Source organism: Stegostoma tigrinum, chromosome 8 (assembly GCF_030684315.1).
Source record: "Stegostoma tigrinum isolate sSteTig4 chromosome 8, sSteTig4.hap1, whole genome shotgun sequence".
In the NCBI taxonomy this organism is placed as follows: domain Eukaryota; kingdom Metazoa; phylum Chordata; class Chondrichthyes; order Orectolobiformes; family Stegostomatidae; genus Stegostoma; species Stegostoma tigrinum.
Genome location: NC_081361.1, coordinates 74,144,802 through 74,163,300, shown reverse-complemented (window position 1 = coordinate 74,163,300; position 18,499 = coordinate 74,144,802). Strand labels below are relative to the sequence as shown.

General features: G+C 39.9%; 1 long non-coding RNA gene across 2 annotated transcripts in view; it reads right to left on the bottom strand.

Annotated features, from left to right (window-relative positions):
• Positions 1–18,043, bottom strand: part of LOC125456631 (uncharacterized) — a 46,501-nt gene extending 28,458 nt beyond the window's left edge. Inside the window, exons 1-4 of one of the 2 annotated variants that reach the window (XR_007248484.2) lie at positions 17,767–18,043; positions 3,657–3,734; positions 3,220–3,299; positions 843–982 (exon numbers count right to left, since the gene is read on the bottom strand). This is a non-coding gene — a long non-coding RNA (uncharacterized LOC125456631). The remainder of the gene's footprint in view (positions 1–842; positions 983–3,219; positions 3,300–3,656; positions 3,735–17,766) is intronic. The other variant, XR_007248485.2, reaches the window with a different exon arrangement.
• Positions 18,044–18,499: the final 456 nt, after the last annotated feature.

Here is an 18,499-nt window from a genome sequence, read left to right as displayed (position 1 = left end):
TTTATTGCACTCAATTGTTCACATTAAGGATTTCAAATTGCATTGAAGTGCATGTAAATCCAAACGTCTTGGCATCAAGCAACAGGAGCGCTTAAAAATGATATTCAGTTTCCACTAGGTGATCTGTCAGTAACTAGGGATCATAATTTCAGAATTGTCAGCAAGAGAGCTAGGAGTGACATGAGGAGAAACGTCTTTACCCAGAGCTGTTAGGATTTGGAATGTGCTGTCTGGGAGAGGTTGAGGCCAATTCCACAGGAGGTTTCAAAAGAGAGTTGGATGCGTATTTGAAAGTGACCAAGTTAGAGGGCCACGGAAGTAGTGCTGGTGAATGGCACTAGCCAGGTAGCTCTTTCGGAAGCCAGTACAGACATGAAGGGTTGAATGGCCTCCTTCTGTACTGCAAGATTCTATGAATTGATCAATCAGTATCTTAACAAGCAAAATACGAGATACAATCAACTTAAAGTAAAACATTGTTCCTAGCAGAGTTCCAATTTATTGTTATTGTCATGAAAGGAAAACTACTGTTCTTAGCTTTTGTGTCATTCTTTTTACTGTTGTACGAGTGTCCAAGGATCTGAAAGGGTTAATGCTGAGTAATGCATTAACCATTCCCAATATGATGATGTCACATGCATCTGATGGGGGAACAGCTTTGAATCTCACATTACTAAAACTTAATGGTGAGGCCTCCCTCATTGTCTCAGTAACATTGTTTATCATACCAATGTAACTAAATTTAATTGCTTTAAAGCCATAAAGTATATCTGGTTCATGACAAGGGCACTTAGGAATGGTAAAATGCAAACAGCACTAGGATGGTATGTTTAGTGGCTCACTTAGCTTCTGGATTTAAAGGCCTTCTTCCACCTTCCTTGCCTTTGGTAAAATGCCATGGTGATAGGGAACATGAGAGGTGCGCCATAATCGACCATATCCTCATCATTTTACAGAACCATCCCCTGGCTCACAGCTTACCCTGAGAGAGAATTGAAAGGGAAAGCACACAGCGAGGGGTGAGTTAGAGAACCTTCATTTCACTGTCAGAAGTATTTTCTGATCAGGCGAGTTGAATTCTGAATAAGCCAACAACATGAGTCATTTAAGTTTTAGTTTCAAGCAAAGGGTTTGTAAACATTGTATTGTGTATCTATAACACTTGAGATGTTGATGAGGTTTAGTGTGCTGATGTTAAGTAACACACAGGATGATCTTAACATACTTGTATTTATGTGACTCCAGAGTTAGTAATAGTTCTGGTCAATAAGCTCAGAAGCTCCACCCATCAGGATAAAAAGGCCTATTTTGGGGAGGAGCTAACCAATGATTAATCAGGGCTCTCGTTTGGATCAATTTATTCCAGTCCGCTGTCAATGTAGTCAACTTATTCTTAGGTTGTATCCAATCATCTTCTTTTTTCAATAGTTAAGGACAATAGAGACAATATTTAAAGTAACTACTGAAGGTGATTTTGATACAATTGATATGATTGTACAATTTAAAGCAATGAAAAGCTAATGAAAAGTGCTGCAGCTATAAAATTTCCTGTGACAGCTTTCAGGTGAATCATCATTTTAAATAAGAAAAACAACATCGGTTAAATACTATGACAACAGGGTAAAGTTTGTGTATCCAAACAGATGCAAAAATCACAAATCCTTTACACAGGGAATTAAACTGGATTATAAAGGAAGGGACAATTTATCTTACTTCAAGATTACATAAAAAGCCTAAAGAAAAACTAGTGAATGTGTACTTTAACTCCACAGGTCCAATAGCAGATTGTGTTTTAAACCATGTTACAATTGTGAAAACGGACTGTCAACATTTAAATTTCACCATTCAACTTTAAGATCTGAGAATTTGAAGGACTATAGTTGGTTTTCAAAAAGACACTACTGATCTAAATGGCTGCTGTGATCACCTGATAAGCCCATATGAAATGTACAAAACCAGGGTATGGGAATTATCAGTTTACTCAAAAGGCACTGAAATCTGGTAAGGATTTAAGAAATTCACATTTCTTGTTTTACTCATATTTGCATAATAACCTCATTGGAGATATTAGAGATGAAAGATTACCTGCAGAGTGTTCAGTTTGAAAAAGAGAATGGAGTTAGACTTGGATGTACCATCAAACCAGATTTAAGTAGCTTGCTTACAAAAGGATCGGGAGAGAAAACAGCATAGAATGATAACAGTAAGGATACTGAAAATTTTCTATCTTGGTCTCAGAAACCAATGTCAGTGAGAAAGCAACTTGGAAAAACTACCGGTCAACTGAGAGAATCAAGGTTCTCTGCAAGCTTCTCTACTCTTGAGAAACACAAGCTAAATTTTTGAAACTCAGATTTCACTTCCTGCGACTCAAGAGCTCTAAAAATTTTAAACTGCAACAGCCTGCACCTTTTTCTCTGCTTTTAAAAGAGTAGAAACTCTCTTTTCATTCCCCCTTTTAAAGCTTTCTTGGTGTGTTGCAAATGTTAGATATTGCATTTTTTTCTTGGATTTAATAGGTAATAAACCTCTTACGTAGAATTATCGAATCCCTACAGTGCACATAAAAGCTGTGTGGCACATTGAGTCTGCACCTATCCCCTGAAGAGCATTCAACCCAGGCTCACGCTTCACCCTATTCCCACATCCCTGAATTTACCATGGCCAACCTACCTAGCAGCATTTTATAAGTGGCAAAGACCTGGGAATGTGAGATGCCAAGGCTGAACGCTGTGTATTTGTTTAATAAATCGTTGGAATAGCACTTTTTACCAAAGTGAGTAACCTACTTTCCATATGCTTAAGTAAAGCTCTTGTTTGTAATGCAAATATGTTTTAGGTGCAGGCTAATTCAGAAGCAGGCTGGATCCTGGTCAGTATGGAAGTGAAAGTTGCATTGAAAATTATGTGAGGACCAGAGAAAGTTAACTCTATTATTATAGTACATATATCCCCTTAACTCCAAAAGCAGTTTCCAGGGATGAAGAACTTCATTTGGGAGCGTATATTAAAGAATATACAACTGTTTTCCTTGTGGAGAGGAAAGCTAAGAGAAGATTTGATCCAAATCAAGATCAAGAAGATTTGATTCCAAAATAAGAGCAGGCTGGATAGAGTAGATAGGGAGAAACTGCTACCACTCATAAAAAGAGCAAGAACAAGAGACCATAGATTTAAAGTGATTTGCAAAATAAATAAGGCTTGAGATGTAACACTTACTTCACTGAGGCAATATATTGTGTTAATAAAATATTGGTAATGCAAGAAAAATTTCCCTTGGCTTCATACGGCAAAATGATCTGCAAAAGAAATAAAGGTAAAGTGAGGGAAAAGCATTTTCATACAACAAGTCATTAGGATATGGAATGCACGAATGTGATGGAGACAGGTTCATCAGAGGTATTCATGACATTTATTCCAAAAAATGGATGAGCAGAGATAAGCAGGAAATTGGTACTAGGAAATGAGGCTTGTTTGAAGAGGCAGCGCAGACATGATGAGCCAAATGGCTTCCTTCTGCACTTCAACACTTGAAGTAAATTCTTCAGAGAAATTCAACAAGAGATTTTCCAAGCCACTAGAGGATATTGTAAAATGATTGCGAGAAGAAGAAAAGAATAAAGGACTTAATAATGGAGAGAAATCATCATACTTACATAGAGTACAATTGGGATTTTCTTAGTTTCTTAGAAAAACATTTTCTGGAACCAATCAGTGTAGTACTTGACCTGGTACTGTACAGAGAGATAGGATTAATTAATGAAGGTATCCTTAGGTAGCAACAAGCATTTGGTTTGAGAGAGAGAGAGGAGAGTGTGTCTAAGGCTAGTATTATAAACTGAGATAAAGACAATAAAAGAAAGCAAAGTGAACCAGCAAATTGGGTTGAGTAATAGTTTAGTAGAAATGTAGTGGCAGATATTTAAGGGGGTATTTTAAAATACACAAAATGAGTTCAGTCCAATGAGTAGGAATATTTCCAAGAGGAGGACCCACCATCATTATTAACTAAAAAAGGTTAAAGATAGAATCAAACTTAAGGGAACTGCTTAAACCGGGTGGCCACACAAATCACTGTGCAGATCCTATTTTGTTGAATCTATCCCCGAACATTCTGGAAAAGCTGAAAGAACTGCGGACGCTGTAAATCAGGAACAAAAACAAAGCTGCTGGAAAGGCTCAGCAGGTCCTGCAGCATCTGTGAAGAGAAATCAGAGTTAACATTTCAGCTTGAGTGACTCTTCCTCAGAACTGATAGTAGCTAGGAAAATGTTAGTTCATAGCAGAGAGCATGTTAACCAACCTTTTCCTAGCTACCATTGGTTCTGACAAAGCGTCACTCTTATTTCTCTTCACAGATGCTGCAAGACCTGTTGAGCTTTTCCAGCAATTTTGTTGTATTTTGTTGCAAAGTATGTCTTCATAACAAATAAGAAAAATTAAAATTTGGCCCATTGAGTGGCAGGCAACAGGAAACGTGGGATAACACGGTATGAAGCTGGAGGAACACAGCAGGCCAGGCAGCATCAGAGGAGCAGGAAAGTTTGACATTTTGGGTTGAGACCCTTCTTCAGAAATGAAACATGGGATTATTTTTACAAACTGAACATAGGTGTTCTGTAAAGTGGACACCCAGCCTGTATTTCATCTCCACAGTTTAGAGGAAGAATGATTTGTTGACTACCTTCTGGAAATCTGAGTTCATCCAGCTTAATCCCCTTTGTCCATATTTGCTTCCTAAATTTATTTAATTGACTAAATTAGTCAAACACTGGCTCCTTTTTCAAAACCATGTGGACTCTGTCTGATTACTTTAAAGCTTTCCAAGTGGTCTGAGATAGCCTCCTTCGTAATTTAATCCCTACAGTGTGGAAGCAGGCTATGCACAGCAACCAACGCCCCCCCACCCCAACAGCATCCCATCCAGACCCACCCCTCCAGGCATTTCCCATTGCTAATTCACTAATCTACCAATCCCTGGGCACCATGGGCTATTTTAGCATGGCCAGTCCACCTAACCTGCACATGTTTGGACTGTGGAAGGAAATCAGCACCAGTTTGAAATCCACCCTGACACAGGGAGAATGTGCAAACTCCACACAGACAGTCACCTGAGAGTAGAACCGAACCAGGTGCCGTGACGCAGCAGTGCTAACCACTGATTTACCTGGCCATCCCAATGTATTAATGTTTTGTAGGTATTTTGTTTTCTTATTTTGTTCCAATAATCAGATTATCTTATGATAGTAGATATGAGCGGCAGTAGCAGCTAATGGAGACCAATTGAGTCATAAAAATGTATTTAAAGTGTCAGCTCTGGCTCAACGGTAGCAATACTCCTTTGGGGAAGAAGTGTCACTTCACAAATCCAGGCTGAAATGTCAATGCAGCACCAAAAGAGTTGTGCACCGTCAGCATTTTGGATCAGATATTAAATCTTGCCCCAGGTAGATGTAAGAGATACCATGGTACTAGTTCAAAGCACAGCACAAAACCCAACATTCTCTTTCTTTTACTCATCAATGTTAGCGGGATAATTTGGTGGCTTCCCTGGTACTTACATTATAATAATCACTACGTTTGAAAATTATTTAATCTGACGCGAAGCTCCATGGGATTTTAAAGTCCTATTCACAGGATGTGGGTGTAGTTGGCTTGGGCAGCATTTATTGCCCATCCCTAATTGCCCTGAAGGCTGTTAATAGTTAAATTCATTCTCTAGAATTTAGATAGATAAGGGGTGACCTAATCAAAGTCTTTAAGATACTGACAGGAAAATACAGGCTTGACAACGATAAATCACTTCCACTGGTTGGGGATTCTAGAACTAGGGGGCATAGTCTATAAAAATTAGACAGTTCAGGAAGATGTTAGGAAGCACTTCTACACACGAAAGGTGATAGATGTTTGGAATTTTCTTCCGCAAAGTTGTTGCAAGATCAGTTGTTAGTTTTAAATCTGAGATAGATAAATTTTTGTAAAGCAAAGATTTTAAGGTATAAGGCCCAAGGCTGGTATTCGGAATTAGGCTACAGGTCAGTCACAATCTCGATGAACAGGCTTAAGGGGCTGAATGACCCACATCTTTGTCTGTGTTCCTATTGCTGAGAGTCTGGAGCCAGGCAAGAACAGTAGTCTTTCTTCCCTAAAGAGCATTAGTGAACCAGATGGGGTTTTTAAAACTATAATCAACACTGGTTACATGATCACCGTTAGGTTAGCTTTTTATTTCAGATTTATTTGCTGAATTCAAATTTCTCCATCTGCAATGGTGGGATTTAAATTTAATGTCCTGAGAACATTAACTTGTGATTCTGGATTACTTACTCAGTGACATTAGCACCACATCACAGTCCCCCAAGTAAATTGTGAAAGATACTATATGTAAAGAACATTAGAACCAGGAACAGGAGGAGGCAGCTCAGCTTCTTGAACCTGCTCCATCATTTAATACAATCATGGCTGATCTCATCACAGCTTCAACTCCACTTTCCCACTGATGTCCCATAACACTTTAATCCATTTTAACTAAAAATCTGTCTATCTCCACCTTAAATTTATTAGTGTCCCAACAAGTCTCCCCTGAACGGGCGTCCAAGCATTTACACCAACTATTCCATTTCGTAGTACATTTGTTTTTCTCTAAAGGTTTCTGTGTAATTGCGATTGTAACTGTGCCAGCATGATACCTTTTTTCATGTCCATACAGGATGTGCTGTGGATCAATGTCTGCATTGAGAGCATGCTGTAGCATGCAGCAGCAAGATAAACAAGGCTTATGTAGAGCAATGGGTCCTTCTGGTATTATTGCCCCTTATGCTTAAACAGCACTATTCTTTCCCAGGCCTCTGTGTCCAAAAGTGATGGAGTGAAGAGTGGTCACCATTGTGTGGGGTAGGAATGGAGCTTGTGACCATCTAGAAGAAGCACAATGGCCGATCAAATTGGTATACTTATAGTGGGAGAAAAAATGTTACTTAATTATAATCTTACCTTAGTCAGACTGAACTATTCTTATATGTCCTACTAATTGCTATAGAAAGAAGCCTCATCAATTTTCCTGACAAAGGAGTGTCGGAATGGGAATAGAGGATCAACTTGACAAACATTATCATTTCAAGGTGAAATTTGGAACATTTTTAGTTAAAATAATTAATTGATTTTTTTCAGACTTGATTAGGACAGTATAATAGTTAATATACTGGATGAGTATACTTGAGGCTGTGGTTTCAGGTCCCATTATTGTTAACTTTGGACTAACAGTGGAAACAAAAAACATATTGGTTATTTTCTCATAAATTCATAGAGCTGTACAGCATGGAAACAGACCCTTCAGACCAACTTGTCCACGCTGACCAGATATCCTAAATTAATCTAGTTTCATTTGTCAGCATTTGGCCCATATCCCTCTAAACCTTGCCTGTTCCTGTATACATCCAGAAGCCTTTTAAATATTGTAATTGAACCATCCTTCGCCACTTCCTCTTGCAGCTCATTCCATATACACACCAAGCTGCACGAAAAGTTGCCCCTTAGGTCCTTTTTAAATCTTTTTCCTCTCATCTTAAACCTATGCCTTTTAGTTTTGGTCTCTGCTACTCTGAAGAAAAGACCTTAGCTATTCACCCCATCTATGCCCCCATGATTTTATAAACTTCTACATGGTCAGCCCTCAGCCTCGGATGCTCCAGGGAAAATAGCCCCAGCCTATTCAACTTCAACCCCTCTAACCGCAGCAACATCCTTGTAAATCTTTTCTTTACCCTTTCATGCTTCGTAACATCCTTCCTATAGCAGGGAGACTAGAATTGAATAGAATATTCCAAAAATGGCCTAACCACCATGTAAAAATGTATCCTAATTATAGACAATTAATCTATTAACCTTACCAGCCCTGACCTGCATATGACACTGGTGCACGCCATGCAGCCGGAGGGAGGTGGTGGCCTAGTGGTAGTTACTGGGCTTTTAACCCAGAACCCCACACTCAAGTTGACAACTGTAGGATTAAATTCCACTCTAGCAGATGTTGAAACTGGAATTCAATTTTTATGAAAGCTGACCGAATGCTGACCGTGTAACCATTGTCAATTGTTGAATGAACCGATCTGGATGATTCATGTCCTTTCAGGAAGTAAATCTGCTGTCCTTACTAAGTCTCGACTATATGTGACTCCAGACCTACAGCAGTATGGTTGGCTCTTAACTGCTTTCTGGGCAACTGGGTGTGAACAATAAATGCTGGCCCAGGCAACAATGCCCAAACCCCATGAATGAATATCAAAATATATGGTCAAATCTTAATACCGCCTCAAATGGTCAAGGCAGCCACAATTGAAAAGAAATGTCACTACCACCAACTTCTCAAGGCTGTTAGCCCATGCCTGGGAATTAAATTATAATCCAATCTTTGATATTGCGTCTTACCAGTCAATTGCATCAAATTAGACCATCAGCTTCCCCAAAAAGTATTCATGAACGGAGCTCTCATCAATGATTCAACTGTGAAGTTTGATAGGATCTAAAGGAAACTCTTACTTCCAGGCTTTCAATCTGCAAACCATTCAGACTTTCCTTCTGGAGATTTGTTTACTGTGAGGACCATCAAACCAGATGGCTCCTGATTTGCGGATGGTTCAGGATTCATTAGCCCAATACAACTACAATTCAGGAAAGGAAGAAATGAAAGCGCTGCTTTACAACCTGCTTTTCTTAGCAGGTAATATTTGGCTGAAATGAGAACTGCTGCAGATACACCTTCAGTGAAAGAAAGCCTCATACTTCAAGTCCCAGCAACAGATGAAAGCGAGTGATCCGCAATAATCCGAGAACTTGCATTCTGTAGCATTCGCTTATATCGTCATGACATTGCAAAGCACATTATGGTCAATTAATTGCACTTGAATTGTTTTAATTTTCCTATGTAGGTGAACTGCTTGACAACTAAATCAGCCTTTGGTTCTAAAGAAACCTGCTGGAAATAATTTTCTTGATGCTGTGATTACAACAGGATTAAATTGAGCCATGAATTATTTGCTGCTTCAGTAAAGCATTTCCATTTAAAACCTTCTTGCCTTTCTGATTAAGATTACAGATTTTGTGTCAAATGATAGTCCACAAAACAAAAACTATCATCTGTTGGGAACTTTAATTCTGATTTTTCAAATTAATTTCATTTTGCGGGAAACATTTGTAGGGCTCTGGGGAACCAGCAGGGGATTTGGATAACTTTCAAAAAATCAGCAGAGACACAGATATATAATGGGCCAAATTTCTGTATTGTTTCATTTCCTGGCATAATGACACATAGCCAATACCCTTTCATCCTTTTTAGTAGACACTGGATTATGATGTACCAAATATCAAAACATTCAAATTCACTAATATTGCTCAGTCTCCAATTTTAATACATGTCTTTTTAAAGGCCCAGTGCTTGTTCATTTGGACACAATTATTAAACAACTCTTTTTCAAATTAGCACTTCAGGGTGCTGGTTAGATTGTTAACTGCTTGATCCATGGATTAATTAAAGGCGTGGACTAGTATTTCAGGCTTCCATCAAACCACTCTGGGTCAATGGTATTTTGGCTCGAGCTGTAAAGACTATTTTGGTTTGATCAGTAAGCTGTCAAATTGACAATGTTACACGTATTACACAAGAATGAAACCATCAAATTAGCTGCAACTTTATATTGCGTGAATATTTTTCAACCTCTTGAGCATGTGTGAGATGAAACAGAGAAATGGGAGAAAGGTTTGAGAGTATTTTCAGTGCACTGTTTTTCTGTGGTGGGAGACTTTGTTTTATAGAACCCCTAGTGGGGAAACAGGGCCCTTGGCCCAACAAGTCCTCACTGGGCCTCATACATCCCACCCAGACTCATCTCTATAACCTACCTAATCGACACATCCCTGGACACTATGGGCAATTTAGCATGGCCAATCCACCTAACCTTCACATCTTTATACTGCGGGAGAAAACCAGAGCACCCAGAGGAAGCCCATGCAGACATGGTGAGAATGTGCAAATTCCACAGACAATCGCCCAAGGCTGGAATTGAACCTGGGTCCTTGGTGCTGTGAGGCAGCAGTGTTAAACACTGAGCCACCATGCTGCCCCAAACATGTTGTTGCATCGCCAGTAAGTCATATCTACTTTGTGCACTCTTGCAATTTTGCAAGTGTACATTGTGAGCTGTTCGTATGAGTCATGAAAATAACTTGTCAGAAGAGAGAAGTTGAGACCACAGGCAGATCAGCCACAATCCTATTGAATGATGCAGCAGGCTCAAAGGGCTGAATGGCCTGTTTCTGGTAAGTCAATCATAAACAGTCCTGACAATTCTTCATACAAAGGCAAGTTGCTCACACAGCACTAAACAAATTATAATGGTGAGGTATAGCCCTAGGTATTCCTTAACCACTATTCAATGATGTCTCATTACCTATGTACCGTATCTTTGTGCTGCCCCACTTATCCAATTCTTCCACTCATTGTCGGTGAAGTAATTGACATTGTAGGATCCACAAAATTACTGCCATCTTTGAAGCCTACCAAATACACAGTCAAGTGTTGGCAGTCCAGAGTTTCTCTTCACTGTACACTTAATTGAATGACAACTTTAAACCAATACTTACCAGTGCACAAAGGTGGCACAACTGATACTTCTTCACACATTCCTGAAATAAGTCTACAGAGGCAAGTATCCCATCACCAAGTTTCACATCTAAAGTGGATATGACTTACTGGGCAATACAACAACAAGTCTCCCACCAAAGAACATCATTCCACTGAAAACACACTCAAACCTTTCTCCCACTCCTCTGTTTCATCTCACACGTGCTTAAGAGGTTGAAAAATATTCATGCAATATAAAGTTGCAGCGAATTTGATGGTTTCATTCTCGTGTAACATGTGGAACATTGTCAATTCAATAGCTTACTAATCAAACCAAAATGGTCTTTACAGCCCAAGCCAAAAAGCAATTGACCCAGAGTGGTTTGATGGAAGCCTGAAATACTAGTCCATACCTTTAATTAATCCATAGATCAAGTAGATAACAATCTAACCAGCACCCTGAAGTGCTATTTTGAAAAAGCGTTGTATAACAACAGGTGGTGTCCAGATGAACAAGCACTGGACATTTAAAAAAAAACACCTATTAAATTTGGTGACTGAACAATGTTAGTGAATTAGATGTATTGTTATACTTGGTACATCATAACCCAGTCGTTACAAAATAAGTTAAATTATTTATATGTGGAGAGGCCCTGACAGTGATCCAGCTTCCTCAGAGGCAGCTCTGAGTGAGCAGGGCCTCTGACACTCCCTATACTAATCTGTCAGCCAGGGCTCCCTGATTGGAACTGATTAACAGCCTCTGCCCAGGCACTCATACTCAATTTGGTCCACCTGGCTGATCCCACTACAATCACTACAATTCCCTCTCTAATGGCATTGTGAATTTGCTTGCAGCATTTGGGCAGCAGTGATTGAAGAAGGTAGCTCACCACCATCTTCATCAAGGGCAAATAGGGACTGGCAATAAATGCTGGCCAGGTAGTGATGCAAATATCCCATGGCAAATAAAAATATTGTGTGTGCATAGTTGCATATTGATCACTGTTTAAGAAACAAGCCACATTGCTTACCCCATCCTCAGCCACATGGATCCTGTCTAAATCAGTGCTAATCTTTGCCCAGAGCCCAGTGTGGCCCAGCATCTTAACATTATTCAAGATGAAGCAATCACAGGCAGAAGTCCTTCAAATAGTTCCTACCTTTCACTTTTATTCATCAAAAGCAATAGCTTAAAAAAAAACCAAAACAAACAGAAGCTGTGTTTGCCACTTGGAACAGAACAGACTGGCCTGTCAATTGCTTGAGATACACGAGAAGTGGTGGACGTCCCAAGGAGAAGGAATGTGGGATCTGAAGGTGATGGTCAAGACTCCATCGGCTTGAGAAGTCCCCACCTGAGTAAATGGGGTCTATGTAAATACATCATTAAAAGTAGCAAACCATGGTAGAAAATGATTGAAATTGGAGACAGAATCTTGGGTTTTATAAAGTTATTTGGCTTCTAGATATATGGCAGTATGAACAAGATCAACTGGTTACTTCCCTATCTTTGAGTTTGACACTGGCTCTTCCCTGAGAATAAAATGAATGAGATTGCTCATTCATAGGATACTTCAAAACATAGTTTTGTTGACTTATTTGTGGCAGGATAATTATAATTTAGCCAAAGAAACCGAATAAGGCAAATAAAGAAGCAAGTCCATCTTTACTGTTTTTACTGAAAATTAGACCACTAATTTCAACTTTTGGTGTATTGGATCTTTTGCCTCTCTAGTAGGTTATCTCAGAGTAATAACCAAGCTAGGTTAGAAACCACTGTTCATAACCTTGTTGTCAACAACCAATTTACTCAAATCATACAAAGTTTCTTGTGGGCAAAAAGAGTAAAATTTCTCCAAAGTTTCTGAATTCTGTAAGGAAAGTTTGGACCTCCTAGGACTATGCTTCTTGCTGTGTAAGGCTATCAGGACCTTGGAGCAACTTTGTGATGATGTAACAGAGCTGCACATCACTGAGTATAAATAGCACAGTGTGGGCAGTGTTAGAATATTGTGCTCTTTGAAAGAAGTCTGTAACAAACTAGAATTTTAAAGAGTCTTGATAGCAATAGACAAAAAATGACTTGTTACTGTATATGGCAGTATTTAGTATTCATGTATAGTAAGTAGCATTACTATGAAGTCTCAGCCTGAAGACAGTTCTTGATTTTGACTGCTCCTCGACTCATCTGTCCTTTACGTAAACTCATAGTGTGGCATTGATTAAAGACTTCTGTCACCATCCCTAAATCACAATTATCTCCAGCAACACTTCCCTCTCACCATAGCTGATACATCCACTTACTTAGTCCCTGTTATTTAAAGTAATATTTCCAAAGGAGTCAATGGTCACATTATATTGAGCTCCATCCAATTAGATGACATTGTCTCATCTTTAGCGAGAATCGGTTGAATTCTGCATAAGGACCTGAATGGTGAAGATGTACTCTGTACAGGTCTAAGAGTTCTTATTAATAATCAGAGATAATGGGAACTCCAGATGCTGGAGAATCCGAGATAACAAAGTGTGGAGCTGGATGAACACAGCAGGCCAAGCAGCATTGTAGGAGCACAAAAGCTGACGTCTCGGGCTTAGATCCTTCCTATTAATAATGTCTACATTGTAAACATATCTGTTTAAGAATACAGAACATAGAACAGTACAGCACAGTACAGGCCCTTTGGCCTACGATGTTGTGCCGACCTATTATCCTACCAAGATCAATCTACCCTGCGCCCCCCACATGTTACTAGCCTCCATGTGCCTATCCAAGAGTCACTTAAAAGTCTCTAAAGTATCTAACTTCATTACCATTGCCGGCAGCACATTCCACACGCCCACCACTCTCTGTGTGAAGAACCTACCTCTGGCATCTCCCTTACACTGTCCTCCAATCACCTTAAAATTATGCCCCCTCATAATAGTCATTTCCGCCTTGGGAAAAAGTATCTGGCTATCCACTCTATCTATGCCTCTCATCATCCTGTACACCTCTATCAAATCACCTCCCATCATTCTTTGCTCCAATGAAAAAAGCCCTAGCTTCCTCAACCTTTCCTTATAAGACCTGCCGTCCAATTCAGGCAGCATCCTGGTAAATGTGCTGTGCACCCTCTCTTGCACTTTGTATGATTTGAGTAAGCTTCCCGATCTTTCTGATAATGAGGTGACAAGAACTGAACACAATATTCCAAGTGTGGTCTCACCAGAATTTTATAGAGCTGCAGCATAATCTTGCAGCTCTGAAACTCAATTCCCCATGATTTCTATCATGCCAAAAAACTATCTGGTTATTAACGACAAGCACCTTTTCTGTTTAGACTCACCAGTGGTCTACCCCCTGCCACGATTAATTAAACAGACCCTAGATCAACATATGGAAAGGAGGGTTGGTGGCAGAGAACAGCCCAAATCCACACACAGGCAGAAGTATGAAGAGTCTGATGTGGTCAGCAGTGGTGTCAATTCCATTCAGCTGACATGGTAGTAGCAGTGGGCAATCATAATCTATTGATTCTGAAGAAAGAAGAAAATGCTTTTTAAGAAAAATGAATTTGTCACTCAAAGAAGTTTTAAGAAGACACAGATTGTCAGTCAGCAGCAGAAATTGGAAAACCAACAGCTGCTGTGGCAACTAAAACAAGATGAATTTAATATTCCAGGGAAACCTTCACTGAGAAGTGGAAGAGAGGCAGACGGACAACGGTGTGGGATAGGGAAAGAAAAGAAGACATTTGTACTGAGAAGATTTGTGAAGATGGGCCTGAAGGGATTGATGAAAGATCCAGGAGTAAGGTTAGATCTCCCTTATGATAGGGAGGAAAACTTTTATCAAAATTTTTCAAAGATCAGAAAGGGAGGGCAATGAAGTGATAAAGAGACTTCTCACCTCTCAAAAATGGGGAAGCGATAGCCTAATGATGTTGCTAGACCCAAGCTTCTAGGGGGGACCTGGATTCAAATCCTGTAATGGCAGATGGTGGAACTTGAATTCAATAAAAATCTGGAATTAAGAGTCTAATGAAGACTGTTGATTATTGTAAAAACTTATCTGGTTCACTAATGCCTCTGAAGAATGAAATTGTCTACTTTCCATGGCATGGTCTGCATGTGACTCCAGACACGCAGCAATGTGGTTGAGTCTCAACTGGCTTGTGGGCAATAAGAGATGGGCTTGCCTAATCAGTGATATCCTCATCTCATATATGGCTTAATAAATTTTCCACCATCACAGGTAGGCTCCATCAGGTCGGCTAGAAGGGAAGGGGCAAGAAAAGTAATTTGTAATAGGGGAATGATTTGGTCGTGATTAGTAAGTTTGCAGATGACACTAAAATAGGTGGAGTAGTGGACAGTGAAGAATATTAACTCAGAGAACAACAGGACCTTGATCACAAGGGTCAACGGGCCGAGGAGTGGCAGATGATGTTTAGTTTAGATAAATATGAGGTGTCCAGGGCAGGACATATAAAGTTAATGGTACGGCGCTGGGGGAGTTGCTGAAAAAAGGAACAGGGGTGCAGGTACATAGTTCTTTGAAAGTGGACTTGCAAGAAGACAGGGCGGTGTAGAAGGCATAGGTAAGCTTGCCTTCATTGGTGAGAATGCTGAGTACAGAAGTTGTGATGTCATGTTGCATTTGTACATGACATTGATGAGGCCACTTTTGGAATACTGCATCCAATTCTGGTCATCCTTCTACAGGAAAGATGTTATGAAACCTGAGAGGGTGCAAAAGAAGATTTACAAGGACATTGACTGGACTTGAACTTTCGGGAGAGTCTGAATAGGCTAGGACATTTTAACCTAGAGCATCAGAGACTGAGAGGTGACCTTATAAAAGTTTAAAAAATCATGAGGACATGGATAGGATGAATAATTAAGGTCTTTTTCCTAGGGTGGGGGAGTCCAAACCTAGAGGCAAGGGTTTAAGGTGAGAAGGGTAAGATTTAAAAAAGACTTAAAGGGTTACTTTCATGCAGAGAGTGCTGTGTATATGGAACGAGCTACTGGAGGAAGTGGTGAAAGCGAATACAATTGCAACATTTAAAAGGCATCTGATGGATATGCGAATAGGAGAAATCAGATGGATATAGGCCAAGTGCTGGCAAATGGAACTAAGTCAGATTGGGATATCAGGTCGGTGCGGATGAGTTGGACTAATAGGTCCTTTTCTATGACTGCCTCAGAAGGTGGGCTCAGAATTTATTTAAGTCAGGAAAGTATAGAAACTTGAGCAATGAATACAGCAGAAGAAGAAAAGTCAGAATAAGCTTAAGATTTAAAAGGACTGAGACTCAAGTCTTTAAAACATGGTTTTGGCAGGCAGATTTATTAAGTCTGCAGTCAGTGAAAGTATTTAAAACCGGGTTCAATGTGGTCTTCACCAGTTTCAAAATCTCCCCTTCCCCTACTGCATCCCTCAACCAGCCCAGTTCGTCCCCTCCCCCCACTGCACCACACAACCAGCCCAGCTCTTCCCCCCCACCCACTGCATCCCAAAACCAGTCCAACCTGTCTCTGCCTCCCTAACCGGTTCTTCCTCTCACCCATCCCTTCCTCCCACCCCAAGCCGCACCCCCCGCTACCTACTAACCTCATCCCACCTCCTTGACCTGTCCGTCTTCCCTGGACTGACCTATCCCCTCCCTACCTCCCCACCTACACTCTCTCCACCTATCTTCTTTACTCTCCATCTTCGGTCCGCCTCCCCCTCTCTCCCTATTTATTCCAGTTCCCTCCCCCCATCCCCCTCTCTGATGAAGGGTCTAGGCCCGAAACGTCAGCTTTTGTGCTCCTGAGATGCTGCTTGGCCTGCTGTGTTCGTCCAGCCTCACATTTTATTATCTGCAGAAGAAAGTGCATTGTTTTTGGACTGTTAAGGCAGGAAAGCTCCACCTTTTCTGGAGAAGGTGGAAAACACAAAATATGATGGAGAATCACTATTTTGATTATGAACGATGTTAGAAAAAACTGCAAGTTGTACAGAGATACTGTTTGGCTTACTGTATTGTTGTGAAACTGAACTTAAGAGCTCAGAGGCATTAAATTACTACAGGCCAGCATTAAACAGAGTTTAAAGCTTTATTAAAGAAATTAATACAGTATTATTACAGTACAGAATTTAAAAAGACTGGCAGACAAATGAATTACTGGAACATTGCTGTGATGTAGAGTCTTGCAAACTTGCCAGCAACAGACTTTAAAAAGCATTGATGAATGTTAGTATACAAGCTTAAAGAACAGCAGATTATAAGCAGCATTGGAATGCTCCAGATTTCGACTATTTTCTAATATAATAATTAAAAATCAAATTGAGAAGAAAGAGAAGAAAGAATATTTCCTTGCAGGATTACAAATATAAACATTGCCTGTTGATATTGTGCAATAAATTATCTCGTCATATTAGACCAGCACTTCTTCTGTTTAGATTCACTAGAGGTCTATCCTCAACCTTTGATAAGTAGATAGGCTGGAGACTCAGTATAGAGAAGGGAGGATTTGTGGTAGTGAGCTACCTAAATCAGAGAACCACATGTTGTTGCTGGTAGTATCTGAATTAGTCTCCCTCCATTTACTTCATTCATCTGGATGACAGATATCGGGCCTAGAAGTTGAAATAGTTGAAGGCGTGTGCATTATTTTTGAGAAAATTTCCCCGTTAGTCTAAAATTTGGCATATGGCCTTGAAATGAGTGGAAGATGCAAATTAATACAAATATCACCAGGTGTGAACAAAATGGATTAACTGAACATTTCTTGTTCTATCCAATGTTATGCCCTGACATGAAGATAAGGAGTGTTGCATAAGGACAGCATGCATTTATTTGAATTGAGTAAAATCTAGTTGCTGACTTCATGAATGGGAGTGAGCACATTTCACATTTCAACATAATTCAGAATCAATGTGATAAAGAGTTAAGCTTGTCATTAAAATGTATTAAAATACTTAAGCTGCAAATCGTGTAACAATCAGCATTTGGCTGAGTGAAGCATTTTAATTGCTAACGTTAAAGGGATGGTTTACTTGGGCATGACTCATGTGTGCCAGAATTACTAACATTGCAAATCTACGTTTAATAATCAGCATTGTCTAAAAAGCAGGAAATTGCTCTATTTTCAACAGATATTTTCGATTGACTTACGTAGGTTTTCCCTTTGATTAGAAGATGGCCTGGCTAGCAAGTGATTTTGTTGAATTCGTTGAAAATGAGAAGGAAGTTGAGACAATCTTTTCACAAACAGTGCCAAATTTGGAAACGTCTTGAAGGTAAAATTTGCTTCCTTTGTATCTGGGTTCTGATGCTACAAGGACCTCTTTAGCTCCAAAATGGCATGTCCAGCATACAGGCACATTCTTATGGAGAAAGTCGTCCCTGATACTTTTTTAAAGGCGAGACTACTTTTGGAATACTGCATTCACTTCTGGTCTGCCTGCTACAGGAAAGATGTTGTTAATCTTGAATGGGTTTAGAAATGATTTACAAGGCTGTTGCTAGGATTGGAGGATTTGAGCTGTGGGGATTGGTTGAATGGGTGGGGATTACTTACCCTGGAACATCGGACGCTGAGGAGTGACCTTATCACGTTTATAAAATCTTCAGGGGCATGGATAGGATGAATAGCCAATAGGATAGGGGAGACAAAAACTAGAAGGCATAGGTTTTGAAGTGAGAGGGGAAAGATATATAAGGGACACAGAGGGTGGTGTATGTATAGAGCGAGCTGCCAGAGGAAGTAGTGGAGCCTGGTACAATTACAACAATTAAAAGGCATGAATAAGGTGGGTTTCGAGCTATATGGGCCAAATGGTGACAAATGGGTCTCAATCTTTTTTGGATATCTGGTCAGCTCAGTTGAGTTGGACTGAAAGGTCTG